Here is a 21,491-nt window from a genome sequence, read left to right as displayed (position 1 = left end):
AAAAGGTTCTGCTGACACAGGAAGATGAGAAGAATTGGAACAACACACACAGATATGATCGCCAGGACTTCCTCAGAAACTGGCCCAATCCTAATGAAGGGTTTCAGGTGGAAATGTTGACTGATTATTTCCTTCTATAGATACTGAGTCCTATAGATTCTATAGATTGCTGCATTCCTCCAGCACTCTGTGTGTGTTGTTCCAATTCTTCTCGTCTTCCTGTGCAGCAGAACCTTTTATTTCCTTCTCCCTGATATGTTTAACTAGTGACCCATTAAATACAATTTCTCCTTGGTGTCAGATGCCCACTGTCACCATTCCTCCTGGAAAGAAATTTCTCCTGAACTCCTGTGTCTGTCTCTTTCATTCAGCCCTCCCTTCCACTTCTGCTCCAGCCCACTTGTGTTTCTGCAGTACTTCCTCTGGCCTCATGTTAAAGACTGGTTTTGATCACCCCTCTCTGCCTTCTCTTGTTTCCAGGGGTAAATTGTACAGCTGCCAAAAATGAGCCCAGGAATGACGAGCAGCATTGATACCGACTGATGCAGTCGCAACGGCTTCCTGCGGCCAGCTCATTTACATGGTTGCTGAGTAGAGCCCGCACTAACTGTGCTTTTTATTGTCATGTTGCCTCAGCAGGGCTGCTAACTTCTGCAGCTTCCCCCAGTAAAAGCAAGCCCGCACTGCCTACCATCAGCCTGCAGCTCTTAAAGGGGGAGGAGCACTGTGAAGGCAGCGACTCTCTGGCAGCCAAACCCTCACTGAAGAGGCTAATATAAGGTTAAGCTGCTGGAAGTTTTGTTTTAGCGCATGAATGTGGTATTGGACTGAATGCGCCAGCTGTTGACTAACAACTGCACAGATTAAATATTCATTATCAAGAAGAATTTGAACTGACATTTAAGGGAAGCAGTATTGTGAACATAGTGCGTATTGTGAAAGTGGAGATGTCCTGAGAGACATTCATCGACGAATAGAGCTAGCTTCTAGGAACCTCTTTGCCTACTGTAAATTGTCAGTCATCATGTAACCAGTACCACAGGGAAACTGTGTTTGATGGAGTGAGTGCACTGATGACCATCAACAGCACACTGGAGGAGACAGAGATACAAGGACACTCCCCGGATACATGGACGAGAAGAGCAAATCCACAGTCAAGCCTGAGAAGGTAACTTTATCCTCAAATGCCACATATACAGTAAAACTCTCCAAGACAGCACCTTCAAAATCCAAGACTTCTACCAGTAGAAGGACAAGGGGCTCTATGGTAATGTAGTGGTTAGCGTCGTCAGAGTTCAGAGTTCAATTCCAATGTCCTCTGTAAGAAAGTTTGTACATTCTTCCCGTGCACACGTGTGTTTCCTCCAGGTGCTCCGGTTTGCTTTAACAGTCCAAAGACATGCCATGTCTTTGATCATTGTAAATTGTCCTGTGGCTAGGCTAGGGTTAAATCAGTAGGTCATTGGCCAGCATGGCTGGGTGGGGGAGGCAGGGCCTCTTCCATGCCGTATCTCTAAATAAGTAAAAGCATGGAGAGACCACCTACCTGCAAGTTGCCCTCCAAGCCACACAGTATCCTGACTTGGAAATATATCATTTCCTTTCACCGTCACTGGGACAAATTCCTGGAACTACCTCCCCAACAGCACTGTGGGCATACCCACACCTCAAGGACTACACAGTTCAAGAAGGCAGCTCACCACCACCTTCTTAAAGGTAACTAAGGATGGGCAACTAAATGCTGTCTCAGTCTGCAAAGCCAACATCCCTTGAATGAACATTGTCAAAAAACAACTCTGTTAATCTGGCACATGTGGAATTTGATGGTGATCCACTAGCAGATTAGTATCCTAGTGAATGATATTTTAGTAATACTTCAAACACTGCAAGTCCTCGTTTTAAAAGGGTGATACTTAATAATATTTCAGCAAACCCAATATTTTCAAGGGAGCAAGACCAACAGTACCAGGTGAGTTTATAAAGAGAGTAGGAACTGGAGCCCCATTGTGAAATGGGAAAGTAGGAACTGGGGCCCCATTGTAAATAAGGAAAGTAGGAACTGGGTTGTCATTGTGAATAGGGAGAGCAGGAACTGGGGTTCTATTGTGAATAGGGAGGGTAGGAACTGGGGTGCCATTGTGAATAGGGAGGGTAGGAACTGGGGTGCCATTGTGAATAGGGAGAGCAGGAACTGGGGTGCCATTGTGAATAGGGAGGGTAGGAACTGGGTTGCCATTGTGAATAGGGAGAGCAGGAACTGGGGTGCCATTGTGAATAGGGAGAGCAGGAAATGGAGCCCTCGTACATAGACAAGGAGAATGGGAGCTGGGGCCCAGTGTTTGAACTGGGAGATTGCAAATATAAACTGCAGAGCCAGATACTGAATTATTGTCAGACAGTCGATTATCAGCGTTTTACTCTATTGATAGCATCACTAACCCCTCACACTAATCAACGCACCACATCATTAATCGCTTATCTCCCATCAATCAGGATCTGTACATGACACTCCCAGGCAATGCATCACCCTCATTCTTGGCTGGAGCTTCCGCACCACTATCCCAAGGTTCACCCACTTAGGTGATTTGCTTCTGGACAGTTCGCAGAACCACACTACCCAATTGTGAGTATCTCTCACACAATCGCTGCTATCGGGAAATGTAAGGTCACCCACAGTGTTGTGGACAGAAAGCTGACAGCTGCACCCTGAGACAGAGACACTGGAGCAAAACAGAAACTCCTGGAAATACTCAACACAATATCTACGGAAAAAGAAACGGCTAACGAACATTCATTGGAATCTTATTTCAAAATCTCCTCTCGCTAATATTGGTTAGCACAGACTCAGAGGGCAGAAAAGTCTGTTTCAAGTCTATTTCCCAGTGATTCTATCCCATCTCCATCTTATCTCAAGGTACTAATTTTTAAGTTGCAGACACATAGCTCTCACTGCCCTTAAGCTCCTAGCATCCTGGTCCTCACACTCTTCCCTCACTGAGATAAGAAAGGTGAATAGTATGCTTGCCTTTAATAATGGAGTCATTGAGTTCAAGAGTCAGGAAGTGATTGCTGCTTTATAAAACCCAATTTAGGACTCACCTGGTGTATGGCATTCATTTCTGGTAAACCCATGAAAGGAAGGATTTGAGGACTTTGGAGAGGGGCAGAAGAGATATACCAGGAAGCTACCTGCATTAGAAGGCATGTGTTATGAGGAGAGGCACAACAAACTTTGGTCATTTACTCTGGAGCAGTGGAGGCTGAGGGGAAGACTTGATAGAAGTCTGCAGGATTATGAGAGGCATAGAAAGAGTAGACAGCTGACAGGATCAATGTACCAGAGAAGATACAAATTTCTTTTTTTTTGCACAGAGTGTGGTTGGTGCTTGGAGTGCGCTGCTGGGGTGATAGACAAGGCAAATACAATATAGGCATTTAAGATCTCAGATAGACGCATAAATGAGGAGAGAGCAGAGAGATACTGCATGTTGATTGTGTAGGCAGAAGAGATGATTCTAGATTAGTTTTGTTTAATTACTACTTTAAATAGTTTGACATACTATCATCGGCTGAAGGGCCTCTTCCTATGCTGTACTTGTGTTCCAATGTTCAACAACCCTGTCCTTGGTTCCTTCTCTTTTCAAGAACAAAGGCTCAGTTAGGAGATGATGAAGGTGAATGTAAACCCTCTGACACATTAACACAGCAGCAACAATTAAGATATGGATGAGGGACATTGTTTTAGTCAGTACTTCAGAGACAGGGCTTCCTGGCACAATGTCATTGACTAGGCAGCTCAGTGGAGAAGGTTGAATCACCAGCCTCATTGTGCCTTGTGTAATGCTCAATCTATCAAATAATCTGTGTGAACACAGCCTGTCAAGGCAGGGAGAGACTGAGAACTCAACCATATACAACAGAGGATTGTTCATACTGCCAGGAGGTCCTCCACTCTTCCCAAAGATCTGTAAATCAACACAGACTCAGTAAGTGGGAGGCCCAGTTTCTGTATTGTATGACTGTATGACAAGCACAGTTACTTGGGTCCAGTTGGAAAAGAAATAATCAAAAAACCTTTAAGTTATTCAAAAATGTCTTCTAATGCCATTTAAAAACGCAGGCATTGCTTTCAATGAGAACCATTGAAATAAATATACAGAAGTAAAAAGTAATATATAAAAATCTTAAAGTTGGTATTTAAATGAAAATTAGAGATTCTACTCAAACGTTTGTCAGCATCTCAAAGAGGCATAATGGTAAAGTCTCCAAACCTGTGCATAATGTTCAGAGATAAGTTTTATTTGTCAAAACATTGAAGCAGAATAATGTTCTTTGAATGGGTAATTCAGTAGTCTATCTCCCAGCAACTTTGATCAGTCCTGTGTCACCAGATACATTTTCCCATCTGGGTGAGGTGTTGATGACCTGACGTTTGCCTGGGATATGTGACCTGGGGAGAGACATAATTTCCTTCCTTCCTTCCTTCCATAATTTCTTTCCTTTCTAGATACCTGCAAAATTCCCATTTCTGATCTGCAGATGTGCTGTTCAGCCCAAGCCAGTGGTAAGCACCTCTTACTCTGAGGTTATCATTGCCTCCTAGATAAAAGGTGTGGACGTGGTTAATCAGGTCATACCTTCACAGCTTCCGAACAGGTCTCTGAGGGCCCAGTCTGTCTTTCAGGTGGAAGTGTTGAGTGGAAACACCATCTGCCTCGTGCTGCTTTCTCTTTCCACCCTGTCTGAAATGTTTGCTACGCCACATCATCATCCTGTCTCTCCTGCAGTGATCTCCTGTGTCAGCAGCTGACAGATTGGAACAGTCTCAGATTCAGTATCCTCAGTGTCCCATGAGACACATTCAACCACTCAAGTTGTCTGCATGCATGTATTTGATCAGACAGTTCCTTTCTATCTGCATCCTCAGAAGCACTGTGCAATTTCATTACTTTTCCACAGAGGACCTACACGTAGAAGGCTCTAAACCATCTGGTGTGGGGAGTAAGCAGGTTAAGATTGCAGCTCAAAAATAATTTGGTTAGTCCACATTTGTGGGATTGTGCTCAGCTCTGGTTGCCTCATTAGAGGAAGGATATGGAAGCTTTAGAGAGGGTGATTTACCAGAATGCTGACTGGATTGAAGGCTTATGAGGATAGTTTGAGCAAGCTTGGGTTTTTCTCTTTGGAGTGAAGGAGGAATGGGGGTACTTGATAGAGGTGTATGAGATGATCAGAGGCATATATAGAGTGGACAGCCAGCACCTTTTTCCTGGGGTGGAAGGCAATGGCAAAGCACCTCTGTAGAAATATTTGCCAAGCCAATCATGGTCAAAAGACCATAATTGCCCATGTCACATGACATGGCACAAAATGGTGATGATGACAAAGAAAGTATGGAGGAGGGGTAGATGTCAGAGATAGCTTTTTAACACAAAGATTGGCAAGTGCTTGGAATACACTTCAGCAGTGGTGGTCGAGTTGGATACAGTAATGAGATTCAATGAACTCTTAGATAGGCTCATGGATGAAAGAAAAATAGAGGGCTATGATTGAGGGAAACATTAGATGGTTCTTGGAGTAGGTTAAAAGGTTAGCACAACATCAAGGGGCAGAAGGGTCTGTACTGTTGGAAGTCTTTGAGGAAATAACAGGTAGGACAGTCAAAGGAGAATCAGTGAATGTTGTTTACATGAGTTTTCAGAAGGCCTTTGACAAGGTGCCACACATGAGGCTGCTTGACAAGATAAAAGCCCTTAGTATTACAAGAAAGATACTGACAGGGATGGAAGATTGGCTGACTGGCAGGAGGCACAGAGTAGGAATAAAGGGGGTCTTTTCTGCTTGGCTGCCAGTGACTCATGGTACTTCACAGGAGTCAATATTGGGACGGCCTTTTTTACATTATATGTCAATGATTTGGAAGACGGAATTGATAGCTTTGTGGCCAAGCTTGCAGATGATACAAAGAAAGGTGGTGGGGCAGGTAGTGTTGCGGAAGCAAAGAGTCTGCAGAGGAATGAGAGATTGGAAGAATGGGCAAAGAAGTGGCAGATGGAATATATTGTAGGAAAGTGTATGTTCATGCACTTTGGTAGAAAAAAAAAGAGGTGTAGATTAATTTCTAAACAGGGAGAAATTCAGCAATCTGAGGTGCAAATGGACTTGGGAGTCCTCATGCAGCATTTCCTAAAGGTTAACTTCTGGCTGAGTTGGTGATAAGCAGTGCAAATGCAACTTTGGCATTCACTTTGGGAAGTATAGAATAGAAAAGCAAGGATATAATGCTTAGGCTTTATAAGGCATTGGTCAGACTGCACTTGGAGTAATGTGAGCAGTTTTTGGCCCCTTGTCTAAGAATGGATGTGCAGGCATTGGAGAGTGTCGAGGGGAGGTTCATGAAATGATCCCAGGAATGAAAAGATTAAGGTACAGTATTAGGAACGTTTGATTGCTTTGTGGCTGTACTCACTGGAATTTACAGGAGTGATCAGAGATCTGATTGAAACACATTGAATGTTGAAAAGCCTAGATTGAGTAGAAGGGGAGAGCATATCTCCTATGGCGGGGGAGTTTAGAACCAGGGGGCTCAGCCTCAGAATAGAAGGACATTCCTTTAGAACAGAGATAAGAAAGAATTTCTTTAGCCAGAGGCTGGTGAATTTGCAGAATTCATTGCCACAGACAGCTGTGGAGGCCAAGTCAATGGGTGTATTCAAAGTGGAAATTAATAGGTTCTTGATTAGTAAGTGTGTCAAAGGTGACAGGGAGAAGGCAGGAGAATGGGGTTGCGAGGGATAATAAATTTGTCATGACAGAATGGCAGAGCAGACTTCATGGGCCAAATGGCCTAATCTTGCTTCTATGTCTAAAGGTCTTAATGTCTTAATGGCACTGTTCTGTGTTCTAATTGTCAGCATGTACCTGATGGACCATGGGCTCTGTCTGTGCTGTGGGACACAGAAATTGTTCAAAGTGACTTGTCATTGCTACCCACATGCACAGTTCTCCCTGTGTATGTTGTGTACAGTTCTGGTCACCGAATTATAGGAAAGATATCAATAAATTAGAGAGAGTGCAGAGACGATTTACTAGGATGTTACCTGGGTTTCAGCACTTAAGTTACAGAGAAAGGTTGAACAAGTTAGGTCTCTATTCATTGGAGCGTAGAAGGTTGAGGGGGGATTTGATCGAGGTATTTAAAATTTTGAGAGGGATAGATAGAGTTGACGTGAATAGGCTGTTTCCATTGAGAGTAGGGGAGATTCAAACGAGAGGACATGATTTGAGAGTTAGGGGGCAGAAGTTTAAGGAAACACGAGGGGGTATATCTTTACTCAGAGAGTGATAGCTGTCTGGAATGAGCTTCCTGTAGAAGTAGTAGAGGCCAGTTCAGTTGTGTCATTTAAGGTAAAATTGGATAGGTATATGGACAGTAAAGGAGTGGAGGGTTATGGGCTGAGTGCAGGTAGGTGGGACTAGGTGAGATTAAGAGTTCAGCACGGACTAGGAGGGCCGAGATGGCCTGTTTCCGTGCTGTGATTGTTATATGGTTATATGGTTATTGGTGTAAAGCTACACCGGACCCCAACTCACAGCAAGTACCTCCTAAACTTGCACATGCTGCATCTGCCGTGTATCCTGCCAATTGATCTTCCCGTGTGATGGTTACTGCAGCATCCGGCTGTGGACTCAGCTCTTTCACTGCACAACCTCAACCTTGACAATCTCTCTGACTGCCCACTTCCTCGTGAGGGTCCAGCAAACACCGTGTCATGTTCCTGGTCAGCTCCTCATTCAGTTGGAGCAAGATTGACAGTGAACTTCCCTAGAAAGAATTATGCTCTTCTTTTGTAATCATGACTTTGGCCAGAGATGGCTTCAGTCTATCTCTGGTCCCCAAGCTGACTTTCTTCACTCTGAACTTGCTCACCCAGCATCAAATGCTTTTACCTTAATCTGCTCCTCTGGCTTCGAACATGGTCCTTTCCAGTGCTCCCTTTCCTGCAAAGACTAATATTCTATCTGCTATCTTCTTTACTCTACTGGGTCCTTAAAGTACAATGTCCAGCCTTTGTTGAAATTCCTTTAGTATTGCTTTGCTTCCAAATGGCCACCTTCTCCACTGGCATGTAATAAATAACCTTCTGTCACAGGTTAAGTTGGAGCTTTCTCCATTAAGCTTCATGTTTGAGAACTCATTTCTTGCATCCATTACGCTGAGGATTTTTGCCTTTCTCACGTTTGCCTAAATATAATCTTCGTAGGGCAGTGGCTCCTCTTCAGGCCTTCCATTAGGTTTCTTACATCCAGGTCAATTCTCATTTGCCCTGTAATTTCCTTCAGAAAAGGGAAAAAGAAAAGAGGTCCATGAGCCAGTCCTCATCGGACGATCAAACGCGGAGAGGATTAGCAACTCTAAGTTCCTGGGTGTTACTATTTCAGAGGACCTGTCCTGGGCCCAGCATATAAGTGCAGTTGTGAAGAAAGCACAGCACTGCTTCTACTTCCTTAAGAGTCTGCGTGACATCTAAACTTTGACAAACTTCTATAGATGTGCAGTGGAGAGCGTATTGACTGGCTGCATCACAGCCTGGTGTGGAAAGACCAATGCCTTTGAATGGATTCATCCCAGTAGGCCACAGATAAAGCCCACCCAATCACTGAGCAACATGAAGCACTGTTGCAGGAAAGCAGCATCTATCATCAGAGATCCTCACCACCTAGGTCGTGCTCTCTTCTCGGCGCCTCCATCAGGTAGAAGGTACAAGAGCCTCAGCATTCACACCACCAGGTTCAAGAACAGTTACTACCCCTCAACCATCAGGCTCTTGAATAAAAGGAGATAGCTACACTCATTTGCTCCATCATTGAAGTATTCCCACAACCAATTATTTCACCTTTAAGGACTCTATCTCATCATCTCATGTTCTTGTTATTTATTGCAATTTATTTATATTTACATTTACACAGTTTGTTGTCTTCTGCACTCTGGTTGATCTTTCATTGATCTTGTTATAGATACTATTGCATAGATTTGCTGAGTATACCCACAAGAAAACAAATCTCAGGCTTGCTTATGGTGATGTATATGTACTTTGATAATAAAATTTACTCTCGCTGTCACTTTGACTTTGAAACTTGATCCCTAGAGGTAGAGAACTCTACAGGAGTCACTGTCTCTGAGCAATCTCTCCAACTCAGCCTTAAGGTTCTTGTAGAGAATCACAAGAATGTGTCTCAGTAGATGCCTGTCTGGCTGCTCCCCATCAACTACATAAGAGTAGATGACATTTGCTGTTCTTGTTTCCCTGTTCTTTGAAAGGCGCCTACGTATTCTTCTGTAGATGGTGCAAATCAAGTGATTTTCTGTATTGAGTGTATCTTCATTATCTCTCTCTTCATGCCAACTGTAATACCTCCAGTTATAGCTGCGACATCTTTCTGATCCTAATGGTGAAATCCACATGATTCTCCTCCCTTCTTTGGTCTCACCACCTTTGGGGAACATCTCAGAGCATGTTACAATGTACAGGCTGTCCTTAGTAATGAACTAGTTCTATTTTTACAGGCATCAGTGAGTTGACTTTCTTCATATGTCAGGAAATATACCAACATCATTCAATATGGCAACTATGCTCCATGGCATTTAAAAACATAATATTGTAAGAAAAACAAATCTACTGAAAGTGAAGACAGAGTAAACATAAGGAAATCTGCAAATGCTGGAAATTCAAACAACACACACAAAATGCTGGTGGAACGCAGCAGGCCAGGCCGCATCTATAGGAAGAAGTACAGTCGACGTTTTGGGCCAAGACCCTTGGTCAGGACTAACTGAAAGAAGAGATAGTAAGAGTTAGTCCTGACGAAGGGTCTCGGCCTGAAATGTCGACTGTACTTCTTCCTATAGATGCTGCCTGGCCTGCTGTGTTCCACCAGCATTTTGTGTGTCTTGAAGAGAGAGTAAACTAGTTTTAATGTTTATAGGAACAAATTCAAGTACATAAATTGGACTTTCAATTTAACAATATTATGGGAGCTTCTTCATATGTTGGGATGTCCATATGCCAGGCATTTATAACCTGGGGATGGTCTGTAGACTTCTATATCAACAGCACGCGACTCATTATTTTAAACTATACTTTGAGATTTGATCCTTGTTTGGCTAGGACATTCCACCTTATTCCCAACCCAAACTGAAATATCTCTGAATGCCTTTTCACCAATATTTGGGGGTGGACAGTGTTTGCTCCATGTCCACTCCCAGTGATAAGAATAACCTTGGATGCATTGACTTCCACTGAGACTTGGATCTGAGTAATTAGATGCAAAGAATGAACCCATTTGATCATATTGTACCTTCATAGTTTAAGATTCTGACCCCATCACTGTCCCAGAATGACTCAGCTCAGCCACCCTTTATTTCTTTCAATTCCTTCTTCATCAAGCATAGTTTATACAAATGATTTTCTAACTCAAAGCTAATTAACCATTTTAATAAATGTTATGATTTGCTTAGGTGCCACACCTGGCACTATACATTAGAGTCTTTGTCGATGGCACCAGAGCATAGCAGGTAAGTAAAAGTAACGTAGTGCTTTATTAAACAAAGAGACTTAAAGATAGTCTTTCTCGGTTTCATGTCAGCCTCACAGAGACAAGCAGACAACTCCTACTCCAGAACAGAAACTTTCTGGGAGCTTTGCCCTAAACATTATGGCATTCTATACCAAAAGCAGTTGGTTATTTGCTACAATCCCTTAAAAAGAGGAACCTCCAATATTACATGATAAATGTATTACAAAGGCAAACAAACATATTTACTCTTGTTCATACAAGTAAAAATAGCAGAACCACAAAGTGACCACCATGAAGATAAATGTGTTATTTCCTGAATGGTATATGTAACAATATTCTGTACCTCCACTCAGCACGATGCCTCAGAAAGAAGTTATCCATCAGAAAGGGTCCTCATCAACCAAGACATGTCTTGCTAGTGTCTATATAAAGTATTCACCCACCCCATGGAAGTTTTCATGTTTTATTGTTTTACAACATTGAATCATTGTGGATTTAATTTGGCTTTTTTTACATTGATCAACAGAAGAAGACTCTTCTGTGTCAAAGTGAAAACAGATTCCTACAAAGTGATCTAAATTAATTACAAATATAAAACACAAAATAGATGATTGCTTAAGTATTCATCCCTTTTAATATGACACTCCAAATCATCACTGGTGCAGCCAATTGGTTTTAGAAATCACATAATTAGTTAAATGAAGATAACCTGTGTGCAGTCAAGGTGTTTCAATTGATTGTAGTAAAAATACACCTGTACCTGGTGAGTCAGTATCCTGGCAAAAACTACACCATGAAGACAAAAGAACACTCCAAACAACCTTGTGAAAAGGTTAGTGAAAACCACAAATCAGGAGGTAGATAAAAGAAAATTTCCAAATCACTGATATCCTTTGGAATATAGTTAAGTCAATCATCAAGAAATGGAAAGAATATAGCACAGCTGTAAATCTGCCTAGAGCAGATCATCTTCTGGCCGTGCAAGAAGGGGACTTGTGAGGGAGGCCACCAAGAGACTGATGAGAACTTTGGAGGAGTTATAAGCTTCAGTGGCTGAGATGGGAGAGACTACGCTTACAACAACTGTTCTCCGGGTGCTTCACCAGTCACAGCTTTATGGGAAAGCGGCAAGAAGACACTATATAAAAAAAACATGTGAAACCTTGGCTGGAGTTTGCCAGAAAGCTTGCGGGAGATTCTGAAGATAGCTGGAAAAAGTTTCCATGTTCTGATGAAACAAAAATTGAGCTTTTTGGCCATCAGACTAAATACTATGTTTGGCATCAGCCAATCACTGCATATCATCAAAAGTACACCATCCCTACCATGAAGCGTGGTGGTGTCTGCATCATGCTGTGGGGATGCTTCACTGCAGCAGGCCCTGGAAGGCTTGTGAAATTAGAGGGTAAAATGAATGCAACAAAATACAGGGAAATCCTGGAGGAAAACATTATGCAGCCTACAAGAGAACTGTGACTTGGGAGAAGATTTGTTTTCCAGCAAGACTATGACCCCAAGCATAAAGCCAAGCATTAAGCCAATGGCTTAAAACAACAAAGTTAATGTCCTGGAGTGGCCAAGTCAGGGTCCAGACCTCAATCCAATTGAGAATTTGTGGCTGGACTCAAAACGAGCTGTTCACTCATGATTCCCATGCAATCTGACAGAGCTTGAGCAGTTTTGTAAAGAAGGTGGTCACAAAAATTGCAGTGTCCAGATGTGCAAAGCTGTTAAAGACCTTTTCACAGACTCAAAGCTGTAATTAAAAGTTTGAGAGAGCCATGGTTTTCAAGGGATATTGGAAACTTAGTTCAGAAAAAGAGAGAATAAATATAGGCAGCATGGAGTAAATGAGGTGCTTGAGGAATATAAAGAATGTAAAAAGAATCTTAAGAAAGAAATTAGAAAAGCTAGAAGAAGATATGAAGTTGCTTTGGCAAGTAAAGTGAAAATAAACCCAAAGGGTTTCTACAGTTATATTAATAGCAAAAGGATAGTGACAGATAAAATTGGTCCCTTAGAGAATCAGAGTGGACAGCTATGTGTGGAGCCAAAACAGATGGGGGAGATTTTGAACAATTTCTTTTCTTCAGTATTCACTAAGGAGAAGGATATTGAATTGTGTAAGGTAAGGGAAACAAGTAGGGTAGTTGTGGAAACTATGATGATTAAAGAAGAGGAAGTACTGGCACTTTTAATGAATATAAAAGTAGATAAGTCTCCAGATTCTGACAGGATATTCCCTAGGACCTTGAGGGAAGTCAGTGTAGAAATAGCAGGGGCTCTGACAGAAATATTTCAAATTTCATTAGAAACGGGGATGGTGCCAGAGGAATGGTGTATTGCTCATGTGGTTCCATAGTTTAAAAAGGGTTTTAAGAGTAAACCTAGCAATTATCAGCCTGTAAGTTTGATGTCAGTAGTGGGTAAATTAATGGAAAGTATTCTTAGAGATGGTATATATAATTATCTGGATAGACAGGGACTGATTAGGAACAGTCAACATGGATTTGTGCATGGAAGATCATGTTTGACAAATCTTATTGAATTTTTTGAAGCAGTTACTAGGAAAGTTGACAAGGGTAAAGCTGTGGATGTTGTCTGTATGGACCTCAGTAAGTCCTTTGACAAGGTTCTGCATGGAAAGTTAGTTAGGAAGGTTCAATCATTAGGTACTAATATTGAAGTAGTAAAATGGATTCACCAGTGGCTGGATGGGAGATGCCAGAGAGTAGTGTTGGATAACTGTTTGTCAGGTTGGAGGCCAGTGACTAGTGGTGTGCCTTAGGAATCTGTACTGGGTTCAATGTTGTTTGTCATATACATTAATGATCTGGATGATGGGGTGGTAAATTGGATTAGTAAGTATGCAGATGATACTAAGATAGTTGGCACTGTGGATAATGAAGTAGGTTTTCAAGGCTTGCAGAGAGATTTAGGCCACTTAAAAGAGTGGGCTGAAAGATGGCAGATGGAGTTTAATGCTGATAAGTGTGAAGTGCTACATTTTGGTAGGGCTAATCCAAATAGGACATACATGGTAAATGGTAGGGCATTGAGGAATGCATTAGAACAGTGATCTAGGAATAATGGTGCATAGTTCCCTGAAGGTGGAATCTCATGTGGATAGGGTGGTAAAGAAAGCTTTTGGTATGGTGGCCTTTATAAATCAGAGCATTGAGTATCGGAGTTGGGATGTAATGTTAAAATTGTACAAGGCATTGGTGAGGCCAAATTTGGAGTATTGTGTACAGTTCTGGTCACCAAATTATAGGAAAGATGTCAACAAAATAGAGAGAGTACAGAGGAGACTTACTTGAATGTTACCTGGGTTTCAGCACCCAAGTTACAGAGAAAGGTTGAACAAGTTAGGTCTTTATTCTTTGGAGTATAGAAGGTTGAGGGGGGACTTGATAGAGGTTTTTAAAATTATGAGGGGGATAGATGGAGTTGACTGGATAGACTTTTTCCATTGAGAGTAGGGGAGATTCAAACAAGAGGAAATGAATTGAGAATTTAGGGGTACACGAGGGGGAACTTCTTACTCAGAGAGTGGTAGCTGTGTGGAACGAGCTTCCAGTAGAAGAAGTAGAGGCAAGTTTGATATTGTCATTTAAAAAAAATTGAATAGGTATATGGACAGGAAAGGAATGGAGCGTTATGAGCTGAGTGCAGGTTGGTGTGATTAGGTGAGAGTATGGACTAGAAGGGCCGAGATGGCCTGTTTCTGTGCTGTAATTGCTGTATGGTTATATAATTGCTGCCAAAGGTATCTACTAAATACTGACTTGAAGGGATGAATGCTTATGCAATCAATAATATTGAGTTTTATATTTGTAATTAATTTAGATCATTTTGTAGAGATCTGTTTTCACTTTGACACGAAAGAGTTCTTTTTTTGCTAATCAATGTCAAAAAAGCCAAATAAATCCACTGTGATTCAATGTTGTAAAACAATAAAACATGAAAACTTCCAAGGGGTTGAGGGTGAATACCTTTATAGGCACTGTTACCATCAGGAAGGAGGTACTGAAACCTGAAGGCACACACTCAATGATTCAGGAACAGCTTCTTCCCCTCTGCCATCTGAGTTCTGAATGGACATTGAATTCTGGAAAGCTATCTGTTGTTGTTGCTTCTCTCCATGCTTTGGAGTGCACTGGGCGGCAACCTCAGCATTTTTTTTAGTACTTGTCTGTTTTCTACAGGACCAAGTTGCTAGCGCAATGCTGAACCCAGCATGGATAAAAAGTGTGCAAGGAGCCAGCTGGATTCGAACCTGGGACCACTCGTCTCGAAGTCCTTTGCAGATGCCACTACACCACTGGCTGCTGAGTTTTTTTTGTTTCTATTTAGTTTAACTATATATATTTATTTTAACTGTCATCCATGTTTTTCTATTATTACGTATTGCATTGTACTGCTGCTGCAAAGTTAACAAATTTTGTGACATATGCCAGTGATATTAAACCAGATTCTGATAGCTGGCAGGTACTATAAAGGTCACTGACTTTTATAGATGACTAGATGACAATAATGCATCCAAGTTATTGACGAGTGAAAGCAGTGTGGGAAGGTGAGCTCTGAGAAGGACACAAAGTACCGTGTGTAAGTGTTGTTGGCAGGAAGGTAGCAGAAAGAATATAATGTAGTAGTATGAGGAAAAGAAAGGGTGGAGGAACAACACCTCATATTCTGTCTGGGTAATCTCCAACTTGATGGCATGAACATCGATTTCTCCTTCCAGTACTTCTTTTCCCCTCCACTTTATCTCTTCTTCTGTTCCCCACTCTGGCCTCTGATCTCTTCTCACCTGCGCATCCCTCCTCCGGATTCCCTCCTTCTTCCCTTTCTCCCAACGTCCATTCTCCTCTCCTATCAAGTTCCTTCTTTTCCTGTCCTTTACCTTTCCCACCCACCTGGCTTCACCCATCACCTTCTAGCTATTCCTCCTTCCCCTCCACCTTTTTAATCTGGCATCCTCCCCCTTCCTTACCTGTCCTGAAAAAGGGTCTGGCCTGAAATGTAAACTCTTCATTCATTTCGATAGATGCTGCCTGACTTGCTGACTTTGTGTGTGTTGCAGAAGGATATGCTTTTTTATAATAAAAAGAAGCTATTAAGCAATTGGCATTCTTTGAGCTTTGGGAGTTCTTGAACACATAATACTGAAAGATGATGTGCAGATACAGGAAGCAATTAGGAACAAAATGATACGTCAGCCTTTATTTGAAGAGTGCAAGAGTGGAATAATTTTGCTGCCATCGTACACAGCTTTGTTGAGACCACACTCCCTGCTGTTTTGATCTCTGTATCTAAGGAAGTATAATTGGTTGCCTTAGAAATTTGCGACAAAGATTTGGCAGACTGCTTTGTGGGATGAAGGAATTGTTCTGTGAGGAAATACTGAGAAGGAAAGCCATATGTTTTCTGGAATTTGCAAAGCTGAGAGGAGAGTTGATCAAATTGAGACATGTTAAGAAGCACTGACCAAGTGGATACCAAGAGAGCGTTGGAGATTCTCGAATTAGGGTGTAAGATAAACTTGAGGAGAAGCATCAGCTATGATTATACAGCGAGTACTGAAGTGATGTTAAGGCTTTATAATCTAATGCTATTTCCACCTTCCGTGTTCTTCAGTGCAATGCCAAACAAATGCTCACTTTTCTCGGTTGTCTAAGTCTGTGTACTCTAACTGCCAACTGTCCTGCCACTGGAGGCACAAATGATTCATCAAAACTCCTCACACTTTTGAACCCTGTATCAAACTGAGAAGGAACACACACAAAATGCTGGTGGAATGCAACAGGCCAGGCAGCATCTATAGGGAGAAGCACTGTCGACGTTTTGGGCCGAGACCCTTCGTCAGGATCTGACGATTCTTCGTCCTGACAAAGGATCTCGGCCCGAAACGTCGACAGTGCTTCTCCCTATAGATGCTGCCTCACCTGCTGTGTTCCACCAGCATTTTGTGTGTGTTGCTTGAATTTCCAGCATCTGCAGATTTCTTCATGTTCGCTTATCAAACTGAGAAGAGCAGCTTTCTGGGTCTGGGTTGGTGAAGCTAGTAACAGGTTTGCTGCTCAGGAAACAATCAAAAACTGCCCCAGACAAGGGGAGTTCTACATCTCTCCTCTTGACATTCATCAACATTCCCAACACCTAATGTGATCTGGCAAGAGATTGGGATGTGGAGTAGGAGCGTGGCACTTGGATGAGGAACAGACGAAGACCGAATTGTAGATTTGTAGACTTGACAAAGCATATGGAAGGAATGCAAAGCTGGCAGCAACTATTTTAAGGAATCTGATTGGGGAGGCTGTTGAATTTAGGGCATTAAATAGCACATATGATTCGTTTACTATTATGGAGAAGCGGCAGAAAAATCGGCAAGGCTGGTTCATCAACATCCCAGGGCACAGAATCTGTGTAATGTAAATGAGGAGGTGCTGTTCTGATTCCTTGGCTGCAGTAAGGAGGGAGGATATCCTAGAAGGCTCTTCAAATATGGCTAGAGCTTAGAAATGGAAAAGGAACAATCATCTCTCTGGGTGTGGCGGTGGGGGGAGAGCTGTGCTACAAACTTTCTAACAACCAGCAGGAGATAGAAGAACCGGTTATGTGAGAGGAATAAAAATAATTCAGTAATAAGCCAGCTGGATTTATACTTCCCAAATATTAACTGGTAGACTCCTAATGTGAAAGGCTCAGAGGAGAATTTTAAAAATGCATCAGGCTGAACTTTTTTGAGCCAACATGTGGGTAAGAGACAATACTGAATCTAAAACCAGAATGCAGCTGGCCAGGTAGTAGAAGCATCGCTGGGAGAGCATTTTGGATATATTGACCAAAACACAAACTTTTAAGATTTGGTCCTGGAGAAGGAGAAAAATGGGTTGGAAGTAAAGGTCCTGAAATCTGAATTGAGGGAAGGCTGGTTTCAAATGATCTGGCAAAAAGCTCAGCAAGTGACCTGTGAACAGCAACTTTCAGGCAAGTCTAGATGCCGCCAGTGGGTTTCATTGTGTCAGGGTCAACACGGCGAAATGTAAGATGAACATTTATTCAAGTACATCAAAAGTTGACTGAAGAAAATTGAGGCATGAAAAAGCGCTGCCTGGCAAGATTAGGAAACATTCCAAAGCAACTTGTAGGTATGTTAAGAGCAAGAGGATAAGCAGGCAAAAGTCTTTGGCCCATTAAGGACCAACAAGGCAATCAGCACATGAAGTCAGAGAATGTATGTAAGATATTCAATGAACATTTGCATCTGTGCTCAGCATGAAGAAGGATATTACAGTTGAAGAATTCAGGTGAAATTTTGGAATAGGTTACCATTGTAAAGGAAGAGATGTAGTGGGCTTACCATGATCAGGGCCCAACGAAATGCATCCCAGGCTGCTATTGGAGGCAAGGGAGGAGACTGCTAGGAATCTGACAGAAATTTTCAGATCTCCCCTTACTGCTGCTGAGAGGCTTGGTGACTAGAATACAGCACGTATGGTCCATTTGTTTAAGAAAGGCAGCAGGGATAAGCCAGGTAAATAAAGGCCAATTAGTCTAATGTTAATGATAAAGGAATTATTGGAAATCTGCTCCTGGGGAAAACAGGACTAATCAGGAATAGCCAGCATAGCTTTGCTATTGGGAGATGCTGTTGGATGACTGAAATACTTAGAGGTAACAATGTGAGGCACTGAGGGCAGCATGACTGAAGAGGTCAGTGTGGACTAGGTCCTATGTGGAATACTGGTCCAGAGTGTGTAAGAGCTCATGGGATGTGGGGCATTTTGGCAAATTGGATCCAGAATTAAAGCAACACACATAAAATGCTGGTGGAATGCAGCAGGCCAGGCAGCATCTATAGGAAGAAGTACAGTCAACGTTCTGGCCAAGACCCTTCATCAGGACTAACTGAATTAGCCTGGTGATAGGAGGCAGAGGGTTGCATTTATGATAGGAAATCTGTGAACAGCAGAAATTGCTCTTTGTTGCATACAATAACAATAGGATGTAGGAGGTGTGATTAGTAAGTCTGTAGATGACAGTCAGTTTAGTGTTATTGGTAGCAATGAAGGTGGTCTTCAGATACTGACTGATATTGATGGCAGAGCAATGACAAATGAAATTTAACTGTAAAGAATGTGAGGTAATGCATTGACAGAGTGTAGATCAAAAAGGCAGGATTTTCACAATCAGTGGTAGGATCCTTGGAAGAACTAAAGAAAAGAGGGACATGGGCCTCCTGTCTGATAATCCCTAGAGCAGCAGCACACATCGATAAGGTGGAACATAGAACACAGGTCACTACAGCACTGTACAGGCCCTTCGGCCCACAATGTTGTGCTGACTTTTTAACATTCCAAGATTAATCTAACCCTTCACTCCCACATGGTACCCCATTTTTCTTTCATCCATTTTTATTTCAACCAATCTAAGAGTCACTGAAAAGTCCCTAATGTATCTGCCTCTACCACTACCCTCCGTGTAGAAACCTATCTTTAGCATCCTCCACACCCCCAGCCCATACTCTCCACCAAGCACCTTAAAATGATACGCTTTTGTACTGACCATTTCCATCCTGGGGAAAAGGTCAATGACTGAGATACCTCTAACAAGTTACCTCCTTCGCTCCAAAGAGAAAAGCTTAGCTCTATCCTCATAAGACATGCTTGATAATCCAGGCTGCATCTTAGTAAAAATTACAGGAATGCATGAAAGGAGTGGAGAGTTATGGGCTGAGTGCGGGTCAATGGGACTAGGTGAGAGTAAGTGTTCGGCACGGACTAGAAGGGCCGAGATGGCCTGTTTCCGTGCTGTAGTTGTTATATGTTATATATGGTTATATAGTAAATCTGCTCTGCACCCTCTCCAAAATTTCCACATCCTTCCTATAATGTGGTAACTAGAACTGAACACAATAGTCCAAGTATGGTCTAACGCAAGTTTTATAGTTTTATAGAGTTGTAACATTACCTCATGGCTCTTGAATTCAATCCCCTGACTAATATAGGCCAACATTACATATGCTTTCTTAACTACCCTATCAACTTGTGCGGCAACTTTGAGGGATCCATGGACTTGAATCCCATGATCCTTCTTTTCCTCCATTCTGCTAAGAATCTTACCATTAACCTTGTAATCTGTGTTCAACTTCAACCTCCCAATGGCGTAAAAAGTATGGGATCCTTGCTTTCGTTAGCCGGGACATAGACTGTTGGAGCAGGGATGCTATCAGACAATTTTATAAAATATTAATTACACATAGCACTTTGAAGTTCTGGTCCCCACATAGCAGGAAGGATGTGATTGGACTCTGGCGAGTGTGTGAAGGGATTGCACCAAGATGTTGGATGAAGCGATTCATCTATGAGGAGAGATAGAATAATCTGGATTTGTTTGGAGGTGGCTGAGGGAAGACTTGGTTAAAGTTTACAGAGTTAAGATGAATGAGAGATAAGGTGATAGGGAAAACCTTTCCCCCAATAGCAGAATTGCCTTTATGCAGAAAACATATGTTCAAGTTAAGAGATAGGAGTGTTAGAGGAGATGTGTGGAAGAATATTTTCCCTGGAGTGTGGATGAAATGTGTATTACCTGAAAGGGTGGTGGAGGCAGATATTTCTTTACTGTTTAAGAATTATTTAGGTGAGCACTTGAATCGCCAGGCCAAGTGTTGGGAAATGGGATTAGCCTAGATATGTACATGATGGTTCAATGCGGCATAATCCTATAAACCTCATTTCATGGTCAATACTATGAAGCGGATTGGGGTTTGGGGGGGGGGGATTGGTTGTAGTGTTGGTCATCAACAATTTAACTGGACTTCTCACTGTAAATACTTTTTCTACAAGAACATGTCAAAGGCTTGTCAAGCTGGAGCATGTGATCTATTCATTAATTCTCCAAGGGCTTTCTGTTATCTACAAGGCACAAAACTGATGAAAAACTTTTCCCCTGCCTGAACAGCTGATGCTTCAGTAACACTCAGGAGACTTGACATCACCTAGACCATCTGACTGTCTCGCTTTTAAAACTGTCATCTGTTCCATCAACACAAAGCTTCCATACAACCGTGAACTCCTTTCTCACTCAACAAGGATGACTTGGTTGCCTTGATGCCTTTTATTCCCAATTCAGCAGCAGAAGGTGATTCATAGGTTAGACTCAAAATGACACAGTTTGCAATGTGTCAATTTTACTTGCAGCTGAAGAATTTATTGTTGCCAAGAGATGAGTCCATTTTTTTTACTATTCTGCACGATTGAAGATGTCTGGAGGAAAATGTAGTAACAACCAGCTCCTGACTGTTAGCATCACTCTATGTGACTCTGACACAATTGCGGTTTCAGGTGTGTGGTGGAGAACAATGGGAAGGGCTATCATGGACTCCTTCCTTGCTCTTGATCTGTACTACCTTCCTGCCCATACTCATACCCTTTTGGGTTTTCACTTGCTTGCAGACCTAAACCAACTACAGTCCCATCTAAATCGTGATGCCCATTTGGTAGCCCTGAGACCTGAACACACATACACTATATCAATGGAACCTCAACCAAAATGGCCATTGATGCAGTGTATAATGGCCATCAGAGTGCACATTAATTCTCTAGGCACCTGGATTTAATCTTAATCCTTAAACGCTCTGTGGAAGTGTCTCAGTTAGATCTTTGAAAACAAACATAGCACATAAAACAAAATAAACAAAATATTACCACAAATAGGTTAATAAAATATAAGTCACATGACGGAAGAAGCTGTTACCTAGTCCGGCAGTCCTAGTCATAATGCTCCTGTACCTCCTTCCTGTTGGTAGTGGGTTAAAGAGATTGCTGGATGGGTAGTAGGGATCCTCAACAATGCTTCAGGTCCTTCATCTACAATGTTGCAAATAGAGAGGAGGGAGACCCTGA

At 42.1% G+C, this 21,491-nt stretch overlaps 1 protein-coding gene across 1 annotated transcript in view; it reads right to left on the bottom strand.

Moving 5' to 3' along the window:
- Positions 1 to 21,491, bottom strand: part of LOC132395082 (ras-like protein family member 10B) — a 113,677-nt gene that overhangs the window by 84,690 nt on the left and 7,496 nt on the right. The gene's annotated exons all lie outside the window — the stretch shown is intronic.

The sequence above is a fragment of the Hypanus sabinus genome, chromosome 6, assembly GCF_030144855.1.
Source record: "Hypanus sabinus isolate sHypSab1 chromosome 6, sHypSab1.hap1, whole genome shotgun sequence".
NCBI lineage: Eukaryota > Metazoa > Chordata > Chondrichthyes > Myliobatiformes > Dasyatidae > Hypanus > Hypanus sabinus.
The sequence above is the reverse complement of the archived record's forward strand: the minus strand, read 5'-3'. Positions and strand labels throughout refer to the sequence as shown.